The following is a 17,558-nucleotide window of genomic DNA, read 5'->3' as shown; positions in this document are numbered from 1 at the left end:
CAGGAAGTAGAGGTGGGGCAATGAGGAAAATGATTCTGCAGTCTGCAGTTGTGACCCAGCGACAGAAGAAGCAAGACGTGACTGCCTCGCTGAATAAAGAAAAAAGCCACGTGGCTAACATAGACAAGAATAATGGGCTAATATAAGTTATAAGAGTTAATAAGAAGTCTGAGCTACTAGACCAATCAATTTATAACTAAAAAAAGGTAGCATATTCAGCAAATGGTGCTGGGAAAACTGGACGTCCACATGGAGAAGAAGGAAAGTAGACCCACCTCTATCACCCTGTACAAATTATATCCACGTATATCAAAGACCTCTGTTTGAAACTTAAAACACGGAAACTGCTAAGAAGAAAAATAGAGGCAATACTGTACAAAACACAGGTATAGAAAAGGACTTTCTGAACAGAATTCCATTTTCCTAGGAATTAAGGCTGACAATGGACAATCAGGATCTCATAAAACTATACAACTATGGAAACAAGCAAGTGAGTAAAAAAGAAATTCACAGAATGGAAGAGAATCTTTTCCAGCTATACAACTGATAGAGGATCCATATCCAGAACTGAAAAGAGTCAAGGGAACAAATCACCCAACTAAGAGAGTCCTAAACAACAAAAAATAAATAAAAGCTGCTGAGAAATACCTCAAAGTCTTCATCATCCTTAGCAACCAGGCAAATACAAATCAAAAGAACTTTGAGTTGTCATCTTATCTCAGTCAGAATGGCTTGGATCAACAAAGCAACTGACAGCAGAGGCTGGTGAGGCAGCACTGAAAGAAATCTTCACTTGCTATTGGTGGAAATCAAGTCTGTGCATCGAATTCCACTCTAGAAACCAGTATGAAAGATCAAAAGAAAGGAAGGAAGAGAGAGAGAGAGAGAGAGAGAGAGAGAGAGAGAGAGAGAGAGAGAGAGAGAATCTGTCACATAATCCAGCTGTATGACTCCTTGGCCATGCCCAAAGAACTCAGCTTGTTACTCCACAGATACTTGTCCAGCCTTGTTCATAGGCATCCTATTCACAACAGCCAGAAAGTGGGACCATACTTCAACTGACAGAGAGACAATGAAAATGTGTTAGGGATATGCAATGGAATACTATTCAACTGTAAAGAGTAATGAACTCATGAAATTTGCAGGTAAATGGATGGATGTAGAAAACATAATACTAAATGAGGTAACACAAGATCCAGAAAGAGAAACACCACCTGTTTGTTCTCACTCACCCATGGATCCTAGTTTTAAATCCTCAGGTGCGTGCATACAGCATGGAATAACCACACAAATCCAGAAATTACAAATAGACCTCAGGTATGTGTGTGGGGAAGAGGTAGATAGCAGGATACAGGTTATGTGCTGTAGGGAACAAAAAAGTGGAGCGGGAGATCTAACTGGTGATGAAAGAGGGAGTCAATACGGAAGGAGAAGAGACAAGGGTAAAATAACATCAAAACTCAAAGCCTCAAAGAATCATTTTATTTTTACCTAAAATTATATATAATATACATATACTAAAAGAATAGCTATACCACTTGGGCTTACAATGTTTCCAACAAGAAGCATAGACTAACGAAAACTCCAGTACTGGCCATGAGAAACCTTTCAAATGACTATTTGGGATAGTTCACATGACTCCCTAAATATTCTAAACTATCAACGTAGCCTTTGGTTGTTTCTCAGGAGAGTTTATGGTGAACCTCTATTGCAGAAGACATCTCCCATTTAAGACACAAGAGTCTGGTGATTCAAGCTGGATCTAGCCTCAGGCCTCTTTCTTTTCATCAAGCTTCCAGGGTACTAGAAAATACTATGCAAGCTTCCAATGAAGAAAAGCATTTAAATATTCCTACTAAATTGCAATGCCTATAAACCATGACAATGACCAGCATGGCAATCTATCCCTAAAGGTACAATATGTGGCATTGAAGGGGAAGCCCAGCCAATCACCTTGTTGTTGGTGGTAAACTAGCAATTGTCTAATTGGTTTTGAGGCCCATTCAATGTGAGAGAAATCTGGCCGGATGCTGGAAACCCAGCTAGCTTCCTAGAGCTAGTTGGGCCATGGACCTTAGAAAATAATTTATTATTACCACTTTACTAGTTCAGTGTAGTTTCTGACTACATTCTAAGTCTTATTTTTATACCCATGGATAAGTATAGCTACCATCTGTCATCAAAGAAGCCTTACTGTACAGAAAGTGGAGAACATCACAGAAAACCACAACTGGACACAGTGAAGAGATAATGTATTGTGAAGAGCCCAGCCTCAGTGAATTCATCTGCATCGCAACTCCTGCATCCACGGCTCAGAGAACACCACAGAAGAGAGGAAGGAAAGATTGTAAAAGCCAGAATACCAAATAGTCTGCTGGGAAACAGTTCTCCTAAAAGTGGGCGGCATAAACAATACTGGAACAATGGCAAACTCTGCAGACATGCTACTGTGGAAGATAGAAAGTTTGGTGTAATTGTACCTGTAGACAAAGAGATGAGCCCCCTTATTGGTTAACAAATGCAAAATGGTCAGCTTTGAAGCCATATACACATCACCAACAAAAATGGACCATCAGGTTCCATATGTGTGCACACGTATACATATGCATACACATACATACATACATGTCTATAACAAAAATAATAAAAAGAGGCTATCAACGTGAGAGGGATTGGAGGGAGGGTTCTTGGGAGGAGTGGGGAAGGAAAGGGGGGAAAGTGATGTAATTCTATTTTAAATATATTTAAAAGGAAAAAAAGCTGGCACACACCTTCAGGACGTAATTTGGTAACCTCTAACACAGGTGCAAATGTTTACTGCATCTTCCATCAATGTTCATCTCTCTTTTTTTCCATACTCAAGTGAAACTCATTCACATTTGTATCAAGAAATGCATATAACAATGTTCTGAGAAATACAATTTAGAGTAGCAAAATGTTGGGAATGAACCAAAATCTCATTGCAGAGTAAGCAGATAAACTGTGGTTTTGCACAGAACACAATTTTATATAGCAGCGAAAACGAGGGAAGTGCATTTATTTGTTATTCTGGGTGCAGTTGTGCTATACCACACCTCAGAACAAAAACCAGAGTTGGGAAAAGGGAATGGAAGCAATAACATAAATAAATAAAAGCTAAGTGAGATAAATAATCTGGGTCAGGCAAGTCTGCATCATAGTCAATTGACATTTTGTGCTACAAACACATTTTCAAAGATAAATTACTTCATTATATTTATTTTAATAAAGTAAGAAAATTTAACTTCACTTCAGAGGTCAATTTTAAAATCACGCACAGAATATATAAATATAAATTATGCCTAATGTGTATACCATATACCCATAAAATATATATACCAAATGCATATGGATTATGTATATGTGCTATACCTAAAACATACAGTATACATCTTTTATAAACACTGCTAACCTAAGCTGTCATTGTCTTCCCGCTGTTCCTTTAAGAAAGTCAGATCTACTTTATAAATGGTTTTCCCCAGGCTCCTCATAGCCTTTCTGTTGGACTCTCACATGCACCTGAGCCCTTCCTACCTGCAGTCTCACTCCTATGGTTATTATACATGCTCAGCCTGCCAAACCATCCCTCAGATATTATTAACATAGCTTCCCAGGATGCCCCCGAGCTTCCATATCCCAGCTCACACTAGTCCACTCTCCTCTCCTATACTGAAGCATTCCAGGCTCCTCATCTTCCATGCCTACTCCTTTCTATTCTCTTTATTCTCTCTTTCAAAGTCCTTATTATTCATTAAGAGCTAACTCTTTATGTTCAATAGAACATTTTAAAAAAACCCTCATTTTAAAAAAAAAAAATAGACCGACTGATATAATAGAAATGAGAGACGTGGTAACATACCAGAAGGAACATGGGAATCAAACAAAGCAGAGAGCTGATGGCCACATCAGCTAAATCTTTTATATGTGACTTTTGGTTCAATGTAGTCCTTCCCTCCCTATTTCGTTTCTTGCGGTCTTCACTGCCCTCTCATTTCTTTTGCATATCCATCTTGTTTCTCTTCTATTATAGGTGGGTTCTCCCACTGTGTACAGAAAGGTGTATGTACACCTCTTCAAATACTGCGTTCTTTGCCACAGACAGTTGATGGTTTATTTGTGTGCCCTCAAGGTTGAGGTTAGAGGGTGGCAGTTTGGGGGTAATGTGTAACGTTTTATGAGTAGTACCTAATGGAAGATCTTAGGTCCCTTGGGCATGAGGTTGTCTTCTTGGGGTGCCACAGTAGTTACCCAGGGAGGATTGTTACAAAAGGAGCAAGCCTACGCCCACTCATCTCCTTTCTGGTATTAAAATGTCATCAGTGAACTGGATAGACTTTTAGCAGTGAAGAGTGCATATTTGCTCTTGAAGAGGACATGAGTTCATATTCCAGAATGTACTCTGGGTGACTTAAACCTGCATGGAGCTCCAGCTCCATGGGATATGATGCCTCTGGCATCTCTGGGCACCAATGTGGGTGCATGCATGCACAGAGAGAGAGAAAGAGAGAGAGGATTAGATAAATCTTTAAAAAATGATGTCATTGGTCTGCTCCCACACTCGACCATTGCTATCTGTCATGAGGTGATACAGATAGGTGTAAACTGTACCAGAACCATGTCAGTTTGGACTTTGAACTTCTAGAACTGTCAGAACTCCAAGGCTTAGTTTCTAGGAAGTAGGCAAGCATGGGTTGTCTAATTTGAGACACAAAGAACAGAGTCCTCTTAGGGTTGTATCTCTTTGGAGAAAGTACGTGGTGTACTAAACAATGAATGTGATAACCATACACAAGATGATGCTACATAGTTTCTATAGTATCTAACACAATAGACTTGATTGACGGCAAATATTTTGCTGTTTAATTTGCATACTACTTATTTTTAATGGTCTTAATATTTTTTTAACATTTTTTTATTGATAAAAGAATAAAGAAAAAAAAACAAATTTCCACCTCCTCCCAGCCTCCCCTTTCCCTCCCCCTCCTCCCACTCTTCTCCCCCTCCTCCCACTCTTCTCCCCCTCCTCCCACCCCTCTCCCCTTCCCCCCACTCCTCTCCCCCTCTCTCTCCAGTCCAAAGAGCAGTCAGGGTTCCCTGCCCTGTGGTAAGTCCTAGGTCCTCCCCCCTCCGTCCATATCTAGGAAGGTGAACATCCAAACTGGCTAGGCTCCCACCAAGCCAGCAGATTGCGTAGGATCAAAACTGCGCGCCATTGTCCTTGGCGTCTCATCAGCCCTCATTGTTCGTCATGATCAGAGAGTTCAGTTTTATCCCATGCTTTTTTTGGTAATAGTCCAGCTGGCCTTGGTGAACTCCCAGTAGATCAGCTCCACTGTCTCCGTGGGTGGGTGCACCCCTCGTGGTCCCGACTTCTTTGCTCATGTTCTCCCTCCTTCTGCTCCTCATTGGGACCTTGGGAGCTCAGTCCAGTGCTCCAGTGTGGGTCTCTGTCTCTATCTCCATCCCTCGCCAGATGAAAGTTCTAAGATGATATGCAAGATATTCGTCAGTATTGCGCTAGGATGGGGTCATTTCAGGTTCCCTATCCTCAGCTGCCCAAGGAACTAACTGGGGACCTCAGCTTGGGCACCTGGGAGCCCCTCTAGGGTCAATTCTCCTGCCCACCCTAAAGTGGGTCCCTTAACTAAGGATTGTGGTTCCGTGCTCCCCTATCCAACCTTCCTTTATCCCGATCCTCCTATTTCCCCAAGTCCCCCCTCCTTCCCTTCTACCTTTTCTCTCCCCATCTCCCCTTACCCCCTTCCCACCCCACCCCCAAGATCCCACTTTTCTCCCCGGCAATTTTGTCTACTTCCCTTATCCAAGAGGATAACGATATGTTTTTCCTTGTGTTCACCTTCTTACTTAGCTTCTTTAGGTTCGCCAATTGTAGATTCTGTGACCCCTATTTATGGCTAGAAACCAATTATGAGTGAGTACATCCCATGTTCTTCTTTTTGGGTCTGGGATACCTCACTCAGGATAGTGTTTTCTATTTCCATCCATTTGCATGCAAAATTCGAGAAGTCATTGTTTTTTACCGCAGCATAGTACTCTAGTGTGTATATATTCCATACTTTCTTCATCCATTCTTCCATTGAGGGGCATCTAGGTTGTTTCCAGGTTCTGGCTATTACAAATAATACTGCTATGAACATAGTTGAACAAATGCTTTTGACATGTGATAGAGCATCTCTTGGGTAAATTCCCAAGAGTGGTATTGCTGGGTCCAGGGGTAGGTTGATCCCGAATTTCCTGAGAAACCGAAACACTGACTTCCACAGTGGTTGCACAAGATTGCATTCCCACCAGCAATGGATGAGGGTACCCCTTCCTCCACAGCCTCTCCAGCAAAGGCTATCCTTGTTGTTTTTGACTTTAGCCATTCTGACAGGTGTAAGATGGTATCTCAAAGTTGTTTTGATTTGCATTTCCCTGATTGCTAAGGAAATTGAGCACGACCTTAAGTATCTTTTGGCCATTTGAAGTTCTTCTGTTGAGAATTCTCTGTTCAGTTCAGTGCCCCATTTTTTAATTGGGTTAATTAGCATTTTAAAGTCTAGTTTCTTGAGTTCTCTATATATTTTGGAGATCAGACCTTTGTCTGTTGCGGGGTTGGTGAAGATCTTCTCCCAGTCAGTAGGTTCCCTTTGTGTCTTAGTGACAGTGTCCTTTGCTTTACAGAAGCTTCTCAGTTTTAGTAGGTCCCATTTATTCAATGTTGCCCTTAATGCCTGTGCTTCTGGGGTTATACCTAAGAAGCGATCACCTGTGCCCATCTGTTGTAGGGTATTTCCCACTTTCTCTTCTATCAGGTTCAGTGTTTTCGGGCTGATAATGAGGTCTTTAATCCATTTGGACTTGAGTTTTGTGCACGGTGATAGATATGGGTCTATTTTCATTCTTCTACAGGTTGACATCCTGTTGTGCCAGCACCATTTGTTGAAGATGCTTTCTTTCTTCCATTGTATACTTTTAGCTCCTTTATCGAAAATGAGGTGTTCATAGGTTTGTGGGGTAAAATCCGGGTCTTCTATACGATTCCATTGGTCGACTTCTCTGTTTTTATGCCAGTACCACCCTGTTTTCATTACTGTAGCTCTGTAATAGAGTTTGAAGTCAGGGATGGTAATGCCTCCAGAAGATCCTTTACTGTATAGGATTGTTTTGGCTATCCTGGGTTTTTTGTTTTTCCATATAAAGTTGATTATTGTCCTCTCCAGATCTGTAAAGAATTTTGATGGGATCTTGATGGGGATTGCATTGAATCTATAAATTGCCTTTGGTAGAATTGCCATTTTTACTATGTTGATCCTCCCAATCCAAGAGCAAGGGATGTCCATCCATTTTTTGGTATCCTCATCAATTTCTTTCTTCAATTCCTTAAAGTTCTTGTCAAATAGATCTTTCACTTCCTTGGTTAGGTTTACCCCAAGATATTTTATGCTGTTTGTGGCTATCGTGAATGGAGAAGCTTCTCTGATTTCCCTTTCTGCTTCCATATCCTTTGTGTATAAGAGGGCGACTGATTTTTTGGAGTTGATCTTGTATCCTGCCACATTACTAAAGCTGTTTATCAGCTGTAAAAGTTCTTTGGTGGAGTTTTGGGGGTCGCTTATGTACACTATCATATCATCTGCGAATAATGAAAGTTTAACTTCTTCCTTTCCAATTCGAATCCCCTTGATCCCATTATGTTGTCTTATTGCTATTGCTAGAACTTCCAGCACTATATTGAAGAGGTATGGCGAAAGTGGACAGCCTTGTCGTGTTCCTGAGTTAAGCGGGATGGCTTTGAGTTTCTCTCCGTTTAATTTGATGTTAGCTGTCGGCTTGCTGTATATAGCTTTTATTATATTTAGGTATGACCCTTGTATCCCTAATCTCTCCAAGACTTTTAACATAAATGGATGTTGAATTTTGTCGAATGCTTTTTCAGCATCTAATGAAATGATCATATGGTTTTTTTCTTTCAGTTTATTTATATGCTGGATTACATTGATAGATTTTCGTATGTTGAACCAGCCCTGCATCTCAGGAATGAAGCCTACTTGATCATAGTGGATAATTTTTCTAATGTGTTCTTGGATTCGGTTTGCCAGTATTTTGTTGAGGATTTTTGCATCGATATTCATGAGTGAGATCGGCCTGTAATTCTCTTTCCTGGTTGAGTCTTTGTGTGGTTTTGGTATCAGAGTAACTGTAGCTTCATAAAAGGAATTTGGTAATGACCCTTCTGTTTCTATATTGTGAAATACATTAAGGAGTATAGGTTTTAGGTCTTCTTGGAAGTTCTGGTAGAATTCCGCGTTGAAACCATCTGGTCCTGGGCTTTTTTTGGTAGGGAGGTTTTTGATAACCTCTTCTAATTCTTCGCGACTAACAGGTCTATTTAGATTGTTCACCTGGTCCTGATTTAACTTTGGTAAATGATATTTATCTAAGAAAGTATCCATTTCCTTTACATTTTCCAGTTTTGTGGCATATAGGCTTTTGTAGTAAGATCTAATGATTCTCTGAATTTCCTCTGTGTCTGTGGTTATGTCCCCCTTTTCATTTCTGATCTTATTGATTTGCAAATTCTCTCTCTGCCGTTTGATTAGTTTGGATAGGGGTTTGTCAATCTTGTTGATTTTCTCCAGGAACCAGCTTTTTGTTTCATTGATTCTTTGGATTGTTCTCTGTGTTTCTATTTTATTGATTTCAGCCCTCAGTTTGATTATTTCCAGTCTCCTACTCCTCCTAGGTGAGTCTGCTTCTTTTTTTTCTAGAGCTTTCAGGTGGGCTGTTAAGTCTCCAATGTGAGCTTTCTCTGTTTTCTTTAAGTGGGCACTTAGTGCTATGAACTTTCCTCTTAGGACTGATTTCATAGTGTCCCATAAGTTTGAGTATGTTGTTTCTTTATTTTCATTGAATTCCAGGAAGACTTTAATTTCTTTCTTTATTTCTTCCTTAATCCAGGTATGGTTCAGTAGTTGGCTGTTCAGTTTCCATGACTTTGTGGGCTTTCCGGGGGTAGCCTTGTTGTTGAATTCTAACTTTAATCCATGGTGATCTGATAAGACACAGGTGGTTAGTAATACTTTTTTGTAACTGTGGATGTTTGCTTTGTTACCGACTATGTGGTCGATTTTCGAGAAGGTTCCATGAGCTGCAGAGAAGAAGGTGTATTCTTTCCTATTTGGGTGGAATGTTCTATAGATGTCTGTTAAGTCCATTTGTTTCATTACCTCCATTAATTGTCTTATTTCTCTGCTAGGTTTCTGTCTGATTGACCTGTCCATTGGCGAGAGAGGAGTGTTGAAGTCTCCTACTATTAGTGTGTGCGGTTTGATGGCTGCCTTGAATTTTAGCAATGTTTCTTTTATGTACGTGGGTGCTTTTATATTAGGGGCATAGATGTTCAGGATTGAGACTTCATCCTGATGAACTGTTCCTGTTATGAATATAAAATGCCCCTCTCCATCTCTTCTGATTGATTTAAGTTTGAAGTCAACTTTGTTAGAGATTAGTATGGCCACACCTGCTTGTTTCTTAGGTCCATTTGCTTGATAGGCCTTTTCCCAACCCTTTACTCTGAGTAGGTGCCTGTCTTTGTGGTTGAGGTGTGTTTCTTGTAAACAGAAGAATGTTGGATCCTGTTTTCTTATCCAATCTCTTAGCCTGTGCCTTTTTATAGGTGAGTTGAGACCATTGACATTAAGTGATATTAATGACCAGTGGTTGTTAACTCGGTCATTTTTTTTTTAGTCGTAGAGTTTGTGTGTATCCCTTCTTTGGTTTGTGTTGATGAAGGGTCTCTAGATGCCTGAGTCATTATTGGACTCCTTGGTTAGTGATTTTCCTTCTATTACTTTCTGTAAGGCTGGATTTGTGGCTGCATATTGTTTAAATTTGTTTTTATCCTGGAAAATTTTATTTTCTCCGTTTATAGTGAACGAAAGCTTGGCTGGGTATAGTAATCTGGGCTTGCATCCATGGTCTCTCAGTTTCTGCAGTACATCTATCCAGGACCTTCTGGCTTTCATGGTTTCCATGGAAAAGTCAGGTGTAAGTCTGATAGGTTTACCTTTGTAAGTAATTTGGCCTTTTTCCTTTGCCGCTCTTAATATTTTTTCCTTATTCTGAATGCTTTGTGTTTTGATAATTATATGGCGAGGGGATGTTTTTTTTTGATCCAGCCTATTTGGTGTTCTGTATGCTTGTTGCACCTTCATAGGTATATCTTTCTTTAGGTTGGGAAAGTTTTCTTCTATAATTTTATTAAATATATTTTCTGGACCATTGAGCTGCACTTCTCCTTCTTCTACTCCTATTATTCTTAGGTTTGGTCTTTTTATTGTGTCCCATATTTCCTGAATGTTTTGTGATGAGAGTTTGTTGGACTTGCTGTTTTCTTTGATCATAGTGTTTATTTTCTCTATGGTATCTTCAGAATCTGAGAGTCTTTCTTCTATCTCTTGTACTCTGCTGGTTATGCTTGTTTCTGTAGTCTCTATTCGTTTACCTAGATTTTCCATGTCCAGCCGGCCCTCTGTTTGTGTTTTCTTCTTTGCCTCTATTTCAGTTTTCAAGTCTTGAACTGTTTCCATTATCTGTTTGATTGTTTTTCCTTGGTTTTCTAGGGTATCATTCACTGATTTATTCAATTCTTCAAACTTTCTGTTATATTTCTCATCCATTTCTATAAGGGCGTTTTTTACATGCTGTTTAAGGGCGTCAATCACTTTCATGAAGTCAATCTTTTCTCCTTCTTGATTAAGGTGTTCATGTCCTTCCGTTGTGAGGTCGCTGGTTTCTGGTGGCTTCATGTTGCTTTTCAGTTTGTTGGGCGAATTCTTGCCTTGGCGTCTGCCCATCTCTTCTTCCAAATACTCCCTTATGGATCTTCTTTTACCAGATCAGGTCTCCTTGCCTACCCAACGCGGCCTCCCCAATGTTGGCTCTCCTGGCACCAAGGGATCAGGTCTCCGTGCCCAACCCTGGCTCGTCCCAATGCTGATTCTCCCCAATGCTGGTTCTCCTGGGGCCGAGAGATCAGGCCTCCGTGCTGGTTGGGCAGCTCGCAGACAAAGCGCCTACCCTGCTGGGTGCAGGCAGGCCACAGAAACAAAGGAACTGCAGCCCGCCTGGACGCAAAAGATGGCGGGGGGGGGGGGGGGGGGGGGGGGCGAAGTGGGGGGGGCTCTGGACGGAAGCTGGGTGTGCCAGGAAGAAAGAGGCAGTAACCAGGGAATAGAGGTCCTGCAGAGAGCCCAAGAAAGACAGGAGGCCAGGGGACCCCCGAGATCCCCGTCCCTGGCTGGCGCCGTGGGCCAGAAACTCACCCCAACGCTGGTTCTCCTGGGGCCGAGAGATCAGGCCTCCGTGCTGGTTGGGCAGCTCGCAAACAAAGTGCCTACCCTCCTTGGTGCAGGCAGGCCACAGAAACAAAGGAAGTGCAGCCCGCCCGGGCACCCCGAGGACTGGGACCCAGCTCCCAATGCCACCCGCCACTGGTCTTAATATTTTGCTTGTTTTTTTTTCACCTGCTACCATTACTGTATCTCTGACCTAGAGGTCAAGAAGGTCAGTAAAGGTCAGAAGCCCAAGACCCTTACTGATGTTTTTAAAGGATTTCTTCTTTTGTTTTTTTTCTTGAAGGATTTCTTGTTCTCAATTCCAACCTTTAGATTATGTTTACTGTGGGACATTTCCATGTATGAATCTAAATCTCCCTCTAGCAGCCAAAACCATCTGTGATTGACAGTGAGCACTGCCTGCGCACTTACGCCAGGGTATGTTCTTTAGCATGACCTTGCTTGCAATAGTCTGAGTTCCTCTACAGTTCCTTACACTTCTTTCTACCTTGCATGAGATGTTCTGACCCTCTGCACACACAAGGCTAACTAGTTGCTGAGGAGCATTGGGTCTCCCTTTTTATAAGGTTATCCTACATTTTTATACTAGACCTGGCTTGAATAGAATACATAAAATTTTCTTCTGGCTGGCAGGATATTTCTTCACAGGATTATACAAGACTGGCCTCACAGTGGTTTCCATTCACTGGTATGTTTGACCTCCTGTATCCTGACTGACAACAATTCTTTCATGGGTCCATTTTTTTTTCTTTAAGCAAAAATACATTCTAAAACATATCATTTATAAGTACAAGAACCTCCAGAACGATGTTTGGACTGAGTCATGCACTCACTGTGGACAGCCATGCTTCCGCCATGTTCCTCCTTAAAAGATTCATCCCATCTCCTCTACTTTATACAGAGGCCATGCTCAACATTCTTCAACTTCTCCTCAAAATAATCTGATTCTGAACGATCACTTGACCCAAGGTCAGGGAAACAATAATAGGCTGAGGATTCGGGACAAAGAGTGGCAGATTCCTTAGCACTCCCCAGGAAAGGGAATGGAGGTAGTCCATCAAAGCTGCAATTGCTTCAGCAGAAGAGTTCACTGAAGATGGTGTTATGCCAGCTGTCAAAATGAGGCCCCATAACATTGGCAACTTCTCATCTCTTAAGATACCAGTTTCCATGCAAAGTATATTTATGGGACAGTATTTTAGCCTTTGAATTCCAATTTGTAGACCATAAGCCAAGATTTTTAATCACCAGAAAAGACAATTACAGGAACCCTCATCCTCCCAATTCGCAAGTATGGCTTCCACTAGTCCTACACAGGACACTGTCTAAAGGCCATCAGGTTTATCTGTCCCTGAACTTCCCACTTCCCTTAGCCCCTGAGCATCATCTCTACAGTAGAGTTGATTTGCCACATCACAGAGCTGATTTACAGGCCATGTGAGTCAGCCTGCAGACCTACAAATCAAGTGCCAGATTTACAAATCCTCAAAATATGTATAATAAATGCCAAATAAAAACTTTCAATTTACCAATCTTTATTTGTGGGAAATATAAATCAGCAATAAAGACGTAACACCGTCAGCTTTATTAAGATTAAGTTTCTAAATCCTGATTTTTTTCCTTTGCTTTATTTTTCCTTTCAAATTTGACCTTTTCTTTATGAGTATGCTTCTGATCTTAACAACAATAAAAATAACACCTTTGTTGCAACATAGAACCGAGGTTTGGCTGACAGAGATCCTGGTTATGTATTAAAGCTCACATAGCCATGGTTAGTCTTTGTGCTCAACTTGACTGGATTTGGAATCCCCTAGGAGACACACCTCCAGAGCAGGGGAATGTAAGTATTTCCAGAAAGAATTAACAGAGAGTTCAAGACTCTATCTGAATGGGCGTCCTAGACTGAATAAAAAAAAAAAAAGTTGAATGCTACACTTCATCACACTCTGCTGCCTGACTATGGACACAATAGGACCATTTGTCTCAACCTTCCAACACCATGCCTCCCCCCACATAATGAACTGTACCCTCAAACTGGAAACTGAGGAAGCCCTTTTGTTTCTTGAGTTGTTTTATGTTGAGTATTTTGCCATAGCACTGAGAGACGTATGTAAATAACATAATATTTTTAATTAGAGTATCAGTAGGACTTTTTCCAATTCCTGGCCACTGGTCCATTCATCAACCACATCTTAGAAACACACCTTAGATACAGGTGTGCTTAGCCAGATAGAGCATGAACATCCCTACCACGGTCCTTTACCTTTCTTGGTTTGTTGTGTAGTGACTTTCAATACTTTTCCTGGTTCAGCACGAGGCTTGACTTTAAAATGTATTTTCTTTGGAAAGAATTTTTCATATTGAGCTCAGAGGTCATTAAGAATACAACATCAGCATGGCATAAGGAAAGAATGTTAGAGGTACTGGGAAGTCTCGGGTGATCAGCAGCTCTGGCATAGTGCTAGTGAACAGCACATGCTTGGTTCTGAGACCCTGCTGCAAATCATGCACACATGACCCCCACATATACATATAATTAAAATAAATCCTTTAAAAACCTTAAAATGATGAGTATATTAGCATATTGTTACTGAGACCTCTATCAGCCAGTGACATCAACAAATACTATGAAAGGGAAAGAAAATGCAAGACAGTAAATGAGTTGAGGAGCTCAAATTAGGTCTCCCCCATGTTCATTCGAAGCCTCCCCCAGTGAAAGGCACACCATCTCAGTGCAGAGGGGTTGGGCAAAGCATCACATACGCTTCAAAATTAAAGCTCCTTGGATATGTTAATTGCAAAATATAATTTTCAGCTCATGAAACATAATGTACATAATCTTTCCCATTCAAAGATAATAATTTTATAGACTCCCTATTAAAAATGATGTTTACTAATTGTGAGAAAATGCCTCAGATGATACTATCACCATATACCCTAGCACAAACGAGAAGTTGTGCTGTTAGTATTAATTGACTGTCAGATTCAATGTGGGAAACGGCTGCTATGACTTTGGCATCAATATATATTTGGAATGTAACTGTGCCTGGCCGTAGGTGACTTTTCCAGACTGAAAGATGAGGTTTGATGTATATTTCCTTACCATTTAATAACTTCCTTCCCTTTAACAACTCCAAAGTAGATTATTTTATTTGCACAATACTATGTCAGGAATATAGTATTGTTGAGTAAGTACAGGTGAAAACATTGATTAAAAATGAGTTGGGAAGATGGATCAGCACTTACTCTTGCCTCACAAGTATGAGACTATAGTTTGGATCCCGCATACCAGGTAAATGTTTGGTGAACATGGTAGCATGCCTGTAGAAACCCAATCCTTAACATATGCATGAATGCACACACACACACACACACACACACACACACACGGAGGAGACAAGTCCATAGTGCAAGCTGCTAGTTAGACTACCCATGTCTGCAAGCTCTCTGATTGAGTGAGCCTGCCTCAGTGACTGATATAGAAGAGTAATCATGGATTATGCCCACCACTGACCTTGAGCCTGAACATGCTCATGCACACATATCTGTATATCCCCGTAGCTACTGGCCCACACATGTGCCCACCTACAAAACCTTGCACATATTTTACTACATGCAACACACACAATTCATCCCCCATGGCTTTTTCTTTCTTTGTGAGACAAGGACGAATGTATCCCCAGTTGTTCTCAAACTCCCTGTATAGCTGAGAATGACCTCAAATTTCTGCTACCCATTCAGTCATGCCCCAAGTGCTGTGATTGCAAACATGCCTCAGGGTTCTATGTATGCTATGGAGGCACTCTACCAGCTAAGCTATGTCCTGTACCCCTACATCTCTTTCTATATTACATCTGAGGCACTGAGCACAGATCTTGGACAAGTTCTTATGGGGATTACACATAAGCGTATTATCTGTGCTGGTCCAGCTTTGATTCTACCAGGGGGAAAACTGATTCATCAGTGAGTCATTTCACAAATAATTTCTGCAACAAATCAAGCTTTCAAATTTGTATGTGACTACATTTTTAAAAAAATTAACTAGAGGAGGTGATACTTTAGTTTTTGGAAATATCACTCCACTACCTGTGTCAATTTGCCATCTAAAGGAGAAAAGAGGTGATGGTGAAGTTTATTAGGTACCAATCTGTGGTCCAGTGGCCCATGCTTGAGCATGGTTTGCCAGGACTCTGTTCTACTGGACCAAGAAAATATATAACAAGGAGCTCTGCTTGGAAGAATCCATCATAATGGATGATTCCGTAAACAGACATGGTGCCCACAGAGTGGGGCTTGCTGGAAATACGGTTTTATAGTAGTTGTGCCAACTAAAATGACTGTTATGGTTTTGAGAAAGGAGAGAGCAAACAGGTGTGATCCTGATTCCCACAAGAACAGCACACCCCCACAGGAGGTGTCTTGTGCTGAGCATAAGCACTGAGACAGGAACTCGCTCTCTTTTGGCAGGGCTCACAGTTGCAGGAGTCCCCAGGCACAACAGAAAACCAGCTCACAGAGCAAAGGGCAGAAGAACAAAGAGCTTTGCAGAGTTTCAAGCAGTGGCTTGATGATGGGTGTGGACATCTATCTGGTAAGGAAGAAAATAACAAAAAGACACAGATCATGGGAGATGTGTTTATTATGAAGAATTCAGGGAGTCAAATCAATCAGTGAGGGTGAGGGACCCTAGACAGGTAAACTCGGGCATATTGAAATGACCTGATGCCCTGTTGTGTTTGAATTAAGTCCCAAGGACTCTTGTTTCCAAAAAAGCACATGTATGGATCCTTGTCGGCATAACAGATTGTTTTAATATTTTTATTACATTCTGTTTATTTTGTGTGGGGGAAAAAGTGAGTGGGTATGGGCATACCATACCAAGCTGCATGTGTGGAGGTCAAAGGACAATCTATAGAAGTCAGTTCTCTGCTTCCAACCAAGTACATGTCCCAGGGGTTTGGCTCAGCACATCAGGCTTGGCAGCACATGCTTCTGATCCTGATCCATCTCCTTGGCCACATAATATTACCATCCTTTCTAAAGCATTTTAAAAATCATTATTTAATTGTCTCAGTTTTCCTTCCTGTTGTTTAAAAAAATTGAAATCTTCAAATTGAAGTTCAATGAAGACTATTTTTAGGACAAGGGCAAGTTAAAACACAAGTAAGTAAATTTATAGGAGATATAGAAGAAAGCATACTAGAGTAAAAGGCATAAAATCAGGAAGCTGATAATGGAAGCCAGGAGACACTGTGGAGTGGAGGGAGCCAGAAGCGGCAGGGTTAGACTCACAGGGCACTGTTGATGGTTTGTGCTTTGCTTACAGAGTTCACTCAAGCAGCAGAGAAGACAGTCTGGACCAGGGGAGGACAAAGATGGAGCCCTGAGCCAGGAGACCAGAGAGAGTCCAGGATGAAACTAGGAACACCAATTGGCAGCAGTGCCACTGTTGACAGAGACTGGGGGACAGATGCAAATGAGTTTTTGCTGCTTCCTGTCAAAGCCACGCATGGCAAACAGGCAGGAAATGAGGCGAGATGGCTTTTTCCCAGGTTGTTATCATTTATGCTTCCTTGTCCAATTACTGACATTAGAATCATAATGCTGTGTGATGGTGGTGTTTTCCCCCAGTGCCCGGAAGCTGCCTTTCTAAGTGCTCATAAACATCTTTGGGAATGAGCGAACCACAGAGTATGAAATGCACTTCCTGAGTCTGTCATTACAGCATCTGGCCTTGACTGCCAGCCACTTACAACTGGCCACATGCAAAGAAATGACACTTTGAAGTTGATGGCTGCCATCAAGTATCAAACAGGAGCTAATTCGTACCAGGTAGGTTGATGGTCTTTTAATGTCACTCTTTTTGATGACCTGGACAAACCAAGATTCAATCCTTCCAGCAAAGATGACCAGTGGGGAGTATTAGAGGTTCATGGAGAGGAAAAAGAGAACAGCAGCATTCAAGTCCTACCAACATCTATCTTTATTATTGTTTCCTTTGGGCTCCCAACTTTTCTCAAAAGAACGGCTTTGCCTTTTGCCTCCCAGTTGCATCCACATCGTTCCGCTGTTAATTCACATTCTGCTCTCACAGCCACAGTGAGTGGCTCTCAAGTAGGCAGCAGTACAAGGCTGGACAAGGAGACTGAGTCCAAGTATGTGTCTTAAGACTATTCAACC

Source organism: Microtus pennsylvanicus, chromosome 12 (assembly GCF_037038515.1).
Source record: "Microtus pennsylvanicus isolate mMicPen1 chromosome 12, mMicPen1.hap1, whole genome shotgun sequence".
In the NCBI taxonomy this organism is placed as follows: domain Eukaryota; kingdom Metazoa; phylum Chordata; class Mammalia; order Rodentia; family Cricetidae; genus Microtus; species Microtus pennsylvanicus.
Note: the sequence above shows the minus strand (reverse complement) of the source record.